Consider the following 14,086-nt stretch of genomic DNA (forward strand, 5'->3'; position numbering starts at 1 on the left):
AATACAATAAATGTCCTAAGTGAATGATCACTTCTGTGCAAGCATATTCCTCCTGTATAAAGTGCTTCTATATCCACCAAAAGCGTGACTTCACCACCACCTGATGCAATGGGCACTCGCCAAATATACCAGAATATGCGCCTTTGGTTCATTTAGGATAACCACTCCGTTATGGTTTTCACCAACAGCCTCTCCAAGCAGTATATTAATGCCTCTTGCTCTAGTGATCTCTCACAAAGATATATTGATAGCCATCATGGTATAGTATGTAATTAAAGTTTATTTAAAAAGGTTAAAAAGCATAGTTAAACTCACATGTGCATGTGCCTGTGTGTCGGCACCAAGCTTATCCAGCCATGTACGTGGGGATGGGGTTCAAGTCTGTCACCCAATCTATCCCTCTCTCTCCATGTAGCGGCGTGCGTTCCACAACCATGGTGTGAGTTCGGAGCCTCATTTTCGCTACACCGGTAGTGACGAACGGAATTTCCCAGCAGTCTCTACGCGTTTCACAAATTCTCTTGCGTCATCGGGAAGCTGCTGTGTACCTCCCCACTCCCTCTTTTATAGCTCACACTCATACTTAATATGCTATTCACGTGTTAAGCAACCAAACAAGGCCATACCGCGATACTGGAAGTCTTTCACCTGCCATTTTTGTTACTGTCCACCCTATTGTGTTTGTCCCGCAATTTCCGGAAGTGATATAATCGCCATTTTTGTTACTGGTTATCCAAGCCCATTTTGCCCATAATCAGCATTATATATATTTTATGGCTGAAAAAAACGTAGCCTTAATGTTTTATTCACAATATCCCATATATCAAAACTTATATCCTAGTTATGTATAGGGTTCCCACATATACACAGCTGGATAGCTTTCACAATTTTATATTAATCTTATTAAAATCTTCTAAAAAATCTTTTATAAACCAGGATCCATGGTGGGTGGTTTAAGAATAAAAATACAGAAAATAAAAGATATTAAAAGCAATGGTAAAATCTGCACTTTTCAGGAATTAAGGAATAAAAAAGAGGCATTAGATATAAACTGGTGGAGTTATGCACAATTGAAACACTTCATGGAATCCCTTCCTCCGCTGATCAGGTTGGAGGACAGCTTGCACCCTTTGGAACGGCTGTGTGTGGCGACCGACGGAAAGTGAGGGATTTCAAAAATATATAACATTTTTAATGGTTTAGAAATATTGGAGCCCCCCTCATTTATTAAAAAATGGGATGGGAAGAGTTTGGGACAGGAAGCACGGAGGCAGAGGTATAAAATAAAAATACTAAGGATGCCGCATGCGATCTCAGTGGACTGTAGCCTACTGGAAATGAATTACAAGTGTATGGCGCGGTGGTACTTAACCCCAGACAGACTAGACCAATTTCATAGAGGGGTCTCTAACTTATGCTGGAGGGAATGCTCAGAAATAGGATCCATGTTTCATATATGGTGGACATGCCCTAAAATTAAAACATTCTGGAAAGGAGTACTATCAATAACCGAAGAAATCTTGGGTTCCAAAATACCAGAAGAGCCTAGGGTTTGCCTGCTCCACGGTGTTAGCATGTCCATAAAGCAATACAGGAGAACATTGATACCATGTCTCCTAAACGCAGCATAGAGCTTAATTCCCCGCCAGTGGAAAGACCCAGAGAGCCCTTCTCTGAAAAGTTGGTTTGGCAAAATGAATCAAATTTATAATCTAGAGCTATTGAAGTATAGCGGAGAAATAGAAGAAGCAGAGTTTCTAAAAAGATGGAAAGATTGGATAAAATATAAGAAATCACCGAGATATGTTGAAAAGATGACAGAAGAATGATAGTATGATCAAGGACCTTAATATGCTGGATTTCAGGTATTTGGAGAGACCTGAGGGTGGGAAGTGGGTAGGGGGAATTGGGATGGGAAGGAAAATATTTTGTAAACACTTTCATATTGTAAAAAGCTATTTTTTTTTTAACTTTCTTTATTTATATCACATAGATCAAGTAGGGGGGAACAATGATCACAAGAGACAACAGAGACATAATTTCTTACATAAATATATCTTATATCCTATAGAACATATTCCATTTTCCTCTTCCTATTTATGAATTAAACCAAGTTATTCTATCTACACATTATGTCTTCCAGTTTATATATATTTATCTATTTGTCTCTTATCTACCCTGTTTATCTATCTCTTTCCAGTTCTATCTGTTATAATTCTTATCTCTCCCTATTATAAATACCCCAAACCTCCCTCACCTTTTATCTATTTTTATATCCCCCCTCCTCCTCTCCCCCTCCCATATTCCCTCACCCCCCCCCCACAAGAGATAGGTTCTTCCCAACCCACGTAGGGGGTTCGAACGCATTCAGGTACGTGCGGACTCACTCCTCTGCTATGTTCCCCAACAGATTCTTCCCTTCCTCTGAATTCATAAATGAGTTCCAAGATCTCCAAGTTTCATCATATTGATCCTTTCTATCTTGGGCTGAGAGAACTAAGTCCTCTATGGCGCCCACATTTCTTACTCTATTTAGCCACATTGCAATTGAAGGTGGCCTGGGATCTTTCCATATGAGTGCGATTCCTGCCTTAGCTGCATTAACTAGATGGCATATCACCGATTTCCTATATGTTTGTAAAGGTATTTCTGTACAACGAAGCAAAAAAAAAAAAGGCCGGGTCCTCTGGGATCTGGTACTTCTAGTCAATATTGTCTTATCTTAGGGCATAGCCAAAATATATGCACCAGGGTCCCGCGTTCCTTATTACACCGCCAACAATGGTCAGAAGCCTCTGGAAAGAACTTACAGAGTTTTGACGGGGTATAATACCACTGCGTCAATATCTTATAATAGGATTCCTGAGTCCGCGAACAGATCGATGAGTTCAATGCCAGATATATAATCTTCTGCCGTTGTGTGGGTGTAAAAGTCTTTCCCAGGTCCTTCTCCCATTTCTCAATTCCAGGCATTTTAAAACCTTCTGGGGGGGCATTCAACATTTCATATATCTTAGAGATTGCCCGTGAAAGGGGTTCTTTCTCCTCAAAGTATATCTCAAACTTTGTCAGTTGTCTTTGATAGTTTGTCGCCGGTCCTAATGATTCAAAAAAATGTCGCAACTGTAATGCCTGCCAGAAATTTATTTCATTGCGGCCTCCTCGTTGCGTCAATGTGGCGATCGAAGGCCATGTTTCCAATTGTAGAAAGTGCGATGCTTGAGTACAGCCCCTCTCAATAAGTCCCTGAAATGCTCCTGGTTCCATTCCCGGTAAAAAACCGGGGTTACCCAGAATGGGTAATGATTTTATTGTAGAGAATTGAGAATTTTGACTGATCTTAGCCCCTATCTGCAACGTTGGGTCTATAAGTGGATGTCTTTTAAGCGGATCTGGTAATGTTGTATAACACCAGATTGCCCTACGTAGGGGTACTGGACTGCATTCTTGTTCTATTTCTGTCCATAATTTAAATTCTGTGTGTCTACACCAGTCTATCATTCTGCCAATATGTACTGCCTAATAATATTTCAACATATCTGGTACTGCCAGGCCGCCGTAGCGTTTAGGAGCTCTCATGATGTTTCTATTGATCCTTGGTCGTTTATTCACCCATATAAATTTAGTGAAAAGAGTAGCTATCTGGCGGAAAAAAATTGTTGGAATATCTATAGGTATGGCCTGGAATAGATATAACAATTTTGGCAGTATGTTCATTTTTATAATATTACATCTGGCAAACCACAAATGTAGTCCCTGTTTCCATTTGTCTAATAGTGCCTGAATTTCCTGTAGTAGAGGGGGGAAATTTACTGTAAAAGTCTTCTCCATCCTATCTGGGATATATGTACCTAAATACTTAAGTGCTACATTCACCCATTTAAAGCCATAATTAGGTCGTATAGTCTGTTGTACCCTTAAAGGCAGAGCTACTCCCTTTGTTTCCGATTTTGTATAATTTATTTTTAGGTTTGATATCTCCCCATATCTTACAATTTCCTCCATAAGGTTTGGTAGGGAGATGTGTGGTCTGGATAGGGAAAACAAAAGGTCGTCCGCATATGCTGATATTTTATAGTTATGCTCCCCTATTTGGAGTCCCTGAATGTTCCGGATTTTGTTGGATTTTATTCAATAGTGGTTCTAATGAAAGGACAAACAGTAGGGGTGAGAGAGGGCAGCCCTGGCGGGTTCCATTCGAGATCTTAAATGGTTCTGAGAAAACTCCATTTACCTTCACCAAAGCCTGTGGGGAGGCATATATCCCAGCAATCCACCGTAACATACCCTCTCCCACCCCCTTGTGTCTTAATACCGCGAACATAAATCTCCAGTTGACCCGGTCAAATGCCTTTTCTGCGTCCATACTTAAAAAGACACTCAGGGTTTTTGTTTGGTTGGAAAAGTGTACCAAGTTCAGTACTTTGATTACATTATCTCTCGCTTCACGCGAAGGGATAAACCCTACTTGGTCCAAATGCACCAGCTGATGTAATTGCGATTGTAGACGGGAAGCCAATATTTTAGTGAAAAGTTTTAAATCCACGTTTAACAATGAGATCGGCCGGTAACTGCCGCACTCCGCCGGATCCTTCCCTTCCTTTGGGATAACCGAGATGTGTGCCCTAAGCATATCCAGAGGGGGTGCGGCAGTCCGGCCGAGCGCATTGAAAACCTTTACCATATGTGGACCCAATATTGGAAAGAAGTTCCTATAGTATTGTATTGTATATCCATCCGGACCTGGTGCCTTCCCTTTTTTGACTGATTTTATTGCTGCACTTAGTTCTTCAACAGTTATTGGGGTTTCTAAGCTATTGCGGACCGGAGAGGGCAGTCTATGAAGATCTGCCGAGGATAAATAATCCTCCACTTTAGCCATGGGAAAAGAAGGGGATGTCAAATTATAGAGGGCCGCATAGTATTCTTTGAACCTCTGCGCTATATCTTTGGGCATTGTAATTAACTGTCCATTTCTTCCCTTTATATTGGGTAGGTAGATTGTCCTCCCTTTCTCCTTAACCTTCCCCGCCAACACTCTACCACACTTGTCTCCTAGTTCATACCCTATTCTCCTCCCTGCCTGTATCGCCGCTTTCGCCTTATAATGGAGCCGGTCTGTCATCTGCCTCCTCAGATGTGCTAGGTCCTTCCCTAGGAGTGATGTCTGTATTCTCTTATGTTGCATTTCAAGTTTTTGAATTTCTTCTGATATTTTTGTTATCTGCGCTTCTTGTGCTTTTTTTCATTTGGGAGCCATGTTTAATCAAGATCCCCCCGCATGACCACCTTATGTGCCTCCCATATCATGCCTGGGTGGTCCCCGGGGGGTCGTTGGTCTGGAAATATGCCATCATTTCCTTTGTTATATCCTCCTGTATATCTGCTTTCTGTAGCAGACTTTCATTCAAACACCAACTACGTCCCGAGGAGCGAGCCGGGCTAGACAGGGAGATCTGCAATGTGACCGGTGCATGGTCTGACCAAGTTATATTTCCTATCGTCACCTCTATTACAGACGCGAGTAGGTAATGTGGCACAAGGAATAGATCAATACGGGAGTACTGTTGATGCGGGTTGGAAAAAAAAAGTATAATCCTTTTCTCCTGCGTGAAAAATCCACCATGCATCTACCAACTGCATCTCCTGCATCTCCCATTTGACCCTCTTCCTAACATCATCTGGGGTCGAGGATGATCCCATGGAGGTATCCATTCCGGGGTCCAAGGAGACATTAAAGTCTCCTCCCAGAATCAACTTTCCTTCTACAAATTCTGCTAGTTTTCTGAAGGTTTTGTTAAAGAAAACATCTTGTTGTATGTTTGGTGCATATATCGTAGCCAATGTTACTTTTACTCCATCAATATGGCCTTTAAGAAATAAGAAGCGTCCATTCCCATCCACTCGTCTATCCAAAAGAGACCAAGATATCCAATTAGAAATCAGAATGGACACCCCCTTAGATTTTGCTTCTTGATTATGTGCATAATAAACACAGGGAAAAAATCTGTTCTGAAGTAAGGGGAGTCCACCTGTTCTAAAATGCATTTCCTGTACAAATGCTACATGTGTATGGTGGCGTTTCAAATCATTTAAAAGCATCCTTCTTTTTTCCGGGACATTAGGTCCCTTTACGTTCAAAGAAGTCACCCTTATCCCCTCCATCCTGGGGGAGGGGAAGGGGAGAGGAGAGAGGGAGAGAGAAAAAAAACTCCAATACCCCTAAGAGAGACACCCCCTTCTGAGCCTCTGGCCATCTGGCTCAGGTGGGTGTAGGCCTAATTTGGGGTTCGGCCTGGATCTGGCATAGAGCCGAGAGCTCTGTTCCTGGTCCCCTCCACCCAGTCCTATAGCCCCCGTCTAGGGCTTCCTATCCATTTTACCTCGCCTTTTTACCTATACTTACATGCCTTCCTTCCTTTCCCTTTCCCTCCTCCCGTTGCACCTTCCTCCCCACCATCCCCCAAGGGGCAGTGGTAATCTTCTCCCACTTTCCTCTTTCTTACCCCTTCCCACCTCTACCCCTCTCTTGCTTCCTCCCAATTATGAATACCATACGCTCTATCTTAGATTCCCTAGAGTTCTCATTCTTCTAAGCTGTCAATGTAAACAAATCCGATACCTTCCCCCTTCCCCCTTCCCCCCTCCCCCCCCCCCCTCTTATTTGTATCTTCCCTCCAGATTTTCCTATTTATTCCATATATTCTCAATCTTCCTTCCCTTTTCAAAAATTTGTCAGAGTATTTCCCCTAGGTATTCCCTACACACATACCAAATTATATAGTGCCACCTAAATTATGTAATAGTACAAAATAATACAGTGCTAGTTTCCTTATTTCATAACATAATTACAGTATAATAATATAATTACAATAGAAACGGTGATACCACTCCTCTTATATGTTCCATTGCTCTCTGAAATTCTTTCTCTCCCCGTATATATATATATATACATACATATACATTCCTATAGACACACACCTGTGTATGCATACATACCTACACCAATTTATACAAAATCCACTACCCCCCATCCATCCCCCCCTCACCCCCACCTCACCCCTAGCTCCTAAAAAGAATGCGTGTTTTTAAGGTTGCCATATCTGTTAGGCACCAACAAATTATACAGTGATACCACAGTGATATAATATTCTCACAGCAAACATAACAAAAAAACATTTCTCCTGTGTGTCCCTATTATCTTCCCCAAATACCCCATATACCCCCCCCCCGATATAACCACCTCCCACCCCTCCCTCTTTTCATTCTCTGTGCTCCTACAGCCCCTATTTTCCTTCCCCAGTGTGTACCGAAGCCCCCAAAATCTCAAAATCCCAAGAGTGTTCACCAGTCAAAAAAAAAAAAGGGGGGGGGGGCGGAAAAAATTAAACCTCCCCCTTAAAAAAAATCTGAAGCACCAACAGCTCAGTTATTTATATCCCTATTAGGGAAAACCCGGGTGGACACTCTAGGAACCTCCCGGGGGGGAAGGTAAGGGGGAGGAAAATTCCGCACCCACCTCCCCCTCCATCCACCCTCCCCGAGACGCCCACCCCATCCAGTCTCTCCGAGGGGGCAAATAAAGAGGAAAAAAAAAATCTAATGAGGTATTACCAAAAAAGAAAAGGGGAAGGAGAGGGGAGTCGGGGCAGGGGCAGCACTTTTTAGCTAATAAAAAGAAGGAACCATAAAAGGGGGGCATCCCACCCAAACCCTATATATTCCCTTCTATTTATTTCTGGGGTACGTGGTCTCCTTTCTCTGCTAGTGACTTTATTTGCTTTATTTATTCTGCTAGTGACTTTATTTCTTAGGGTGTTTACTATTGGTTGCAGCCAGTTCTGTATCGGAAACGCCTCCACTTCAAGGAAGGCAAATAACTCTGGGAGTTCCGTCGGATATTGCAAGGTAAATGTCATTGAGTTTTTTTTTATAATTAACGCAATGGGGTAACCCCACTTATAGGACCCCCCTATCATCTTGATTTTATCCAGGAGTGGGCGCAACATTGCCCTATGCTGCAGGGTGGCCCGTGAGAGATCAGGCAGTATTTTCACCAGAGCCCCGTCCTGTTCTAAATCTCTACTTTCCCATGCCTTACGGCTTATTAACTCCTTTTGCGCAAAGCGAAAAAAACGACATATCACGTCCCTTGGCCTTTTTGCGTTTGTCGAAGGGGGACCCGGGGCCCTATGCACTCTTTCAAATTTCAGAGGTTGGGAAAGGGGACCGGCTAGTTTTTGGCATATTGAAGAAACTGTAGTCTGCAGCATATCCCGTCCTATAGCCTCCGGAATCCCCCTAAACCGTGGATTCTGACATCTACTACGGTCTTCTAACTCTTCCAGCCGTAATTGCATAACAGAGACCTGGGAGGTTTGTACATTCTGTACCTGCTCTAGATGGTAAACTCGGCTTTCCAGAGAGGACCATGCGGTCTCCCCACTCACCAGTCTCTCTGTCAGCTGCTGAACTTCTACCTGTACAGCCTTGAGCTCTCTGCGGTGCATCTCCTCCAGACGAGCAACCATCGCTTCCATGTCCGCTTGGGTTGGTAGTGCCAGCAGGTCTGCACGGGTAGGGAGAGCTTGCAGTAGCGATCTCAGATCCAGATCTCCAGTTCTCCCTCCTTGCTGTCCCTCGTATTCAGCATGTTGCTGCTCTATGCTAGTGTGAAGCCCTCGCTCCATGTCGCTCTCAGCTGATGCAGCGGGGGAGGACCACAACGGCTCTCTCACTTTATGGTGTGTCACGTGCTCCACACATCCCTCAGCGTTCTCTGTATCAGGCTCTGCGTGTCTCCGCAAGGCTTGTGTACGGGGGAAAAACAGCTCAATCTCAGGCTGTGCTGTCTGTCTCCCTTCTCTTCATCCCAGTGCAGATTACCACATGCAGGCTACCGCATCATAGTCTGGCATTCCAGGTATTCCATCACCGTCTAATGACCAGGTGAAGGGTCAGGGTTCTCAGAGCGTGTGTCTCACTCACTCCTCCCCATCTCCAAGCCACGCCCCTTTGTAAGTAGGTATGTTTGTAGCCCCAGATCTGTAAAAGTAAGAAAAGAAAAAAAAAATTATATATATATATATATATATATATATATATATATATATATATATATATATATATATATAAGAAATAAATGCTACAATGATGTTGAGATGAGAAGGGACAATGATGTACGCCAGAGTTGATTCAATTCTCTCTAAAACGTTCACTGAAGTGGCAACAGAAAAAGAAAAAAAAACTTTTATAAAAATCATACAAAGTTACCAAGCACAACAAATTAGATTAAATGTATTCACTATCAGAACAGCTCCCCCAAACGACTACATATCCATCAATCCAAAATGAAAAAAAAATATGTACAAAATATATGAAAAAATATAATATAAAAAAATCATAAACTAAATTGTATAAAAAAAATGGAAAATAGAAAATAATAAATAATAATTAATAAATAAAAAACAAATAAATAAAAAAACAGATAAATGAATATGAATATGAATATGAACATGAAAATGAAAATAAAAATTGAAAATAAAAATAAAAATATAATAGATGGGTAGGTCAATAGTCTCCTATGTAACAGTTTACATCCAATTCCACATTCATCCCTTGGGGTTTCATTGTATTTAATTTAAAAATCCAATACGTTTCGTTACGTGATACCTCCCTACGTAGGTTCAAATTCCTCCAACTCTGTTCTATTTATCAATCACATAAAATATGAGGTGACGTGGGTCCCTATTGTGTGCAATCCCTAAAGTGCTTCGAGACACTATGATATTTGTATCCTTTTTTGATGCTCCTCACATCTCGCCAATGCGTACCGCTAATGTTCTAGTTGTTCTACCTATATACTGGAGGCCACAACTGCACTCCAGTACAAAGGTGACATGTGTGCTACCACATGTAATAAACTTATCTATTATAAATTCTTGCTTTGCTACATATGATTGAAATTGAAAGTTTTTTTATTTATTTATTTTTTTCCCCATTTGTATTTGCATTTTCCACACCTATAAAAGCCTTTATGATCGAAAAACATTGTCATTCTTTTAGGTGGGTCTGGTGCGTTTGTTTTACAATTACATCCCTTATTCTTTTAGCTCTTCTGTAAATAAATTCTTGCTTTTGTGGGGGGATTTTACTCAGTTGTTGGTCATTGCAGATAATGGGCCAGTTCCTTTTTATAATCCCCTCTAATGTTTTATATTGACCATTAAACCCTGTAATGAATGGTATTTTATCCTTAATGAAAGGTCTATCTTTACTTTCTAATAAGTTATCTCTATCTAGATACCCTATTTTCTCTCTGATCTTCTCCAACTCTCTTCTTTCATAGCCCTTTTCCACTAACCTATCTATTAATACCCCTGTTTGTTCCTGGTAATCGGCCATCAAATTACAGTTTTGTTTAATCCTGATAAATTGCCCCTTCGGGATTGCCCTCTTCCATTGGGGGTGATGACAGCTACTGAACGGGATATACCGTCAGTTCTTTGAATTGAGTTCTGGTATTCAGTTTGTTGCCATTTTTGAATATTTCAAGATCCAAGAAATTTATAGTATTCTGATGTACATTCACTTTGAATTTAATTCCATATTGGTTCACACCTATATGTTGGATAATTCATTTAATTCCTCCCGACTACCCTTCCAAACAATTATAATATCATCTATAAATCTTTTATAGACATTTATGTGTGGCCAACACTTTCCGAACATCTCCTCTTCCATTGCGGCGGGTTCACAGCGAGATCACCGTTATCGACGGCGGGAGAGGTGCCACCCCCCTCCCGCTGCTCTCACGCGCCCTCCACCGCTTGCCGGAGCCGGCGGATGCGATCAGGTCCTGTCTATGCCTGGGTATAGAGACGAGTGAGGCTAAGATGGCCCCCACATACCTCTTAAAGGCACATTTTTTCAATGTCATTTTTTCAAATGACATTTTTTTTTATTGCATTTAAGTCCAAATATGAGATCTGAGGATTTTTGACCCCAGATCTCATATTTAAGAGGACCTGTCATGCTTTTTTCTATTACAAGGGATGTTTACATTCTTTGTAATAGGAATAAAAGTGATCCATTTTTTTTTAAAACAGTATAAAAATAAATCAAATCAATTAAAATAAATAAGAATTTTTTTTTAAAAACACCCCATTCCGACAAGCTTACATGCAGAAGTGAACGCATACGTGAGTAGCACTCGCATATGAAAACGGTAGTGAAACCACACATGTGAAGTATCGCCACGATTGGTAGAGCTAGAGCAATAATTCTAGACCTCTTCTGTAATGCAAAACAGAATTTTTTAAATGTCGCTTATGGAGATTTTTGAGGGTAAAAGTTTGACGCCATTCCACGAGCGGGCGCAATTTTGAAGCGTGACATGTTGGGTATCAATTTACTCAGTGTAACATTATCTTTCACAATATAAAAAAATTGGGCTGATTTTACTGTTGTCCTAAACAATGTGCTTGTAAGACCGCTGCGCAAATACGGTGTGAAAAAATGATTGCAATTACTGTCATTTTTTTTTCTAAGGTGTTAAAAAAAAAAACAATATATAATGTTTGGGGGTTTTAAGTAATTTTCTAGCAAAAAAAACTGTTTTAAACATGTAAACACCGAGTCTGAAAAAGAGGCCTGGTCCTTAAGTGGTTAAACAAGCTGTAAAAGTTCTTCTATGGCGACTTTTCCATCCTTGGCTGTGGCTGTGGTCAAAGCCCAATACGCAGTGTGGCCCCCTATAATAAGGAACTTTTAGTTCCGGTAAGTGGCAGTGTGTTTATACGTGGTGGTGGTGGCTCACAGGTATTTTCGGGTGTGGAAATTTGACTGTCACACTGGTGTTAAGGACTCCCGGGATATTTATGGACTAATATATAGTTACTTTTGAATTATTTATATGTGAATGTTATATATGGTTACCCTTACTGGATTTATTTATTATTGATATACTCATTTGGTATTTATATATAATATAATTAATTTTCAGTATTAAAAAATATGAAAAGTAGTGTTGCGCAGTACTGGATAGATAGATATTAATCTGAAAATGTAATAAATTTTGTCCGCATCACAGTATTTTAAAAGAGTAAGTGTACTATCGCCCAGACTAAAAAGGGTGGTATATAGAAGGCCAAGTTTGGCAAAGTAGCATAAAGAAATGATGCTAAATTGTGAATAAATCTGTGTGAGTCTCCTCTACGTCACAATGTGAATGTCATAGTACATAAATAATCAGCGGAATAAATAGTGGTACTTAATGCGATTAACCAAAATCGCATAAAAAGTGCAGTGCTAAGTTTAGCACTGCACTTTTTATGCGATTTTGGTTAATCGCATTAAGTACCACTATTTATTCCGCTGATTATTTATGTACTATGACATTCACATTGTGACGTAGAGGAGACTCACACAGATTTATTCACAATTTAGCATCATTTCTTTATGCTACTTTGCCAAACTTGGCCTTCTATATACCACCCTTTTTAGTCTGGGCGATAGTACACTTACTCTTTTAAAATACTGTGATGCGGACAAAATTTATTACATTTTCAGATTAATATCTATCTATCCAGTACTGCGCAACACTACTTTTCATATTTTTTCATCCTACAAAAAGGGGTTCAAGTACCCCATTCCCAGTGTATGCAGCGGTACAAAAAACTAAAAAATTAAATCATTGTTCCCTTTCCTGATTAGGCGCAGGAATAACCCCTTAACACTTATTCTAATTTTCAGTATTATTTATATTTTATTGTTTTCACTTGATCTCATCACTATTGATTTTTTATTCACTTATTTATTTATTTAATTTAATTTATTTAATAATTTTTGAGTACTGTTATTGATACCTTTTCACATATTTTGCACTTTAACATCAAGGTTCATATCACATTGAATTGTCGACTGCTGTCATTGTTTAGCGCAGCTCCTTTTGGTCTTATATTTATGTGGGTGTTGTATAACATTTTGAGCCACAGCTTGTTATTTTTGAGATAGCGCAGTTTTTTTCTAAAGCACTTTAGGGATGCACACAATAGGGACCCACGTCACCTCAAATTTTATGCGATTGATAAAATAGAACAGAGTTGGAGGAATTTGAACCTACTTAGGAGGTATCACGTAGTGAAACGTATTGGATTTTTAAATTAAATACAATGAAACCCCAAGGGATGAACATGGAATTGGATGTAAACTGTTACATAGACTATTGACCTACCCATCTATTACATTTTTATTTTTATTCTTATTTACTTTATTTTTATTTTATTATTATTATTTTTATTTTCAAATTTTATTTTTATTATTTTCATTTTCATATTAATTTTTATTTTTATTTATTTGTTTTTTTATTTATTAATTATTATTTATTATTTTCTATTTTCCATTTTTTTATACAATTTCGTTTATTATTTTTTGATATTATATTTTGTACATATACTTTTTTTCATTTTGGATGGATGGATATGTAGTCGCTTGGGGGAGCTGTTCTGATAGTGAATACATTTAATCTAATTTGTTGTGCTTGGGAACTTTGTATGATTCTTATAAAAAAAAATTGAAGATTTTAATAAGATTAATATAAAATTGTGAAAGCTATCCAGCTGTGTATATGTGGGAACCCTATACATAACTAGGATATAAGTTTTGATATATGAGATATTGTGAATAAAACATTAAGGCTAAGTTTTTTTTTCAGCCATAAAATATATAATGCTGATTATGGGCAAAAATGGACTTTGATAACCAGTAACAAATATGGCGATTTATATCACTTCCGGAATTGCGGGACGAAAACAATAGTGTGGACAGTAACAAAAATGGCGGGGGAAAGACTTTCAGTATCGCAGTATGGCCTTGTTCGGTCGCTTAACGCGCGAATAGCATATTTAGTATGAGTGTGGGCTATAAAAGAGGGAGCGGGGGGGTACACAGCAGCTTCCTGATTACGCAAGAGACTTTGTGAAACACGTAGAGGCTGCTGGGAAATTCCATTCGTCACTTCTGGTGTAGCAAAAACGAGGCTCGGAAATGCACACCGTGGTTGTGGAACGCACGCCGCTACATGGAG

Source organism: Lithobates pipiens, unplaced genomic scaffold (genome assembly GCF_037356315.1).
Source record: "Lithobates pipiens isolate NorthernLeopardFrog02 unplaced genomic scaffold, aLitPip1_a1.2 Scaffold_18, whole genome shotgun sequence".
Lineage (NCBI taxonomy): Eukaryota > Metazoa > Chordata > Amphibia > Anura > Ranidae > Lithobates > Lithobates pipiens.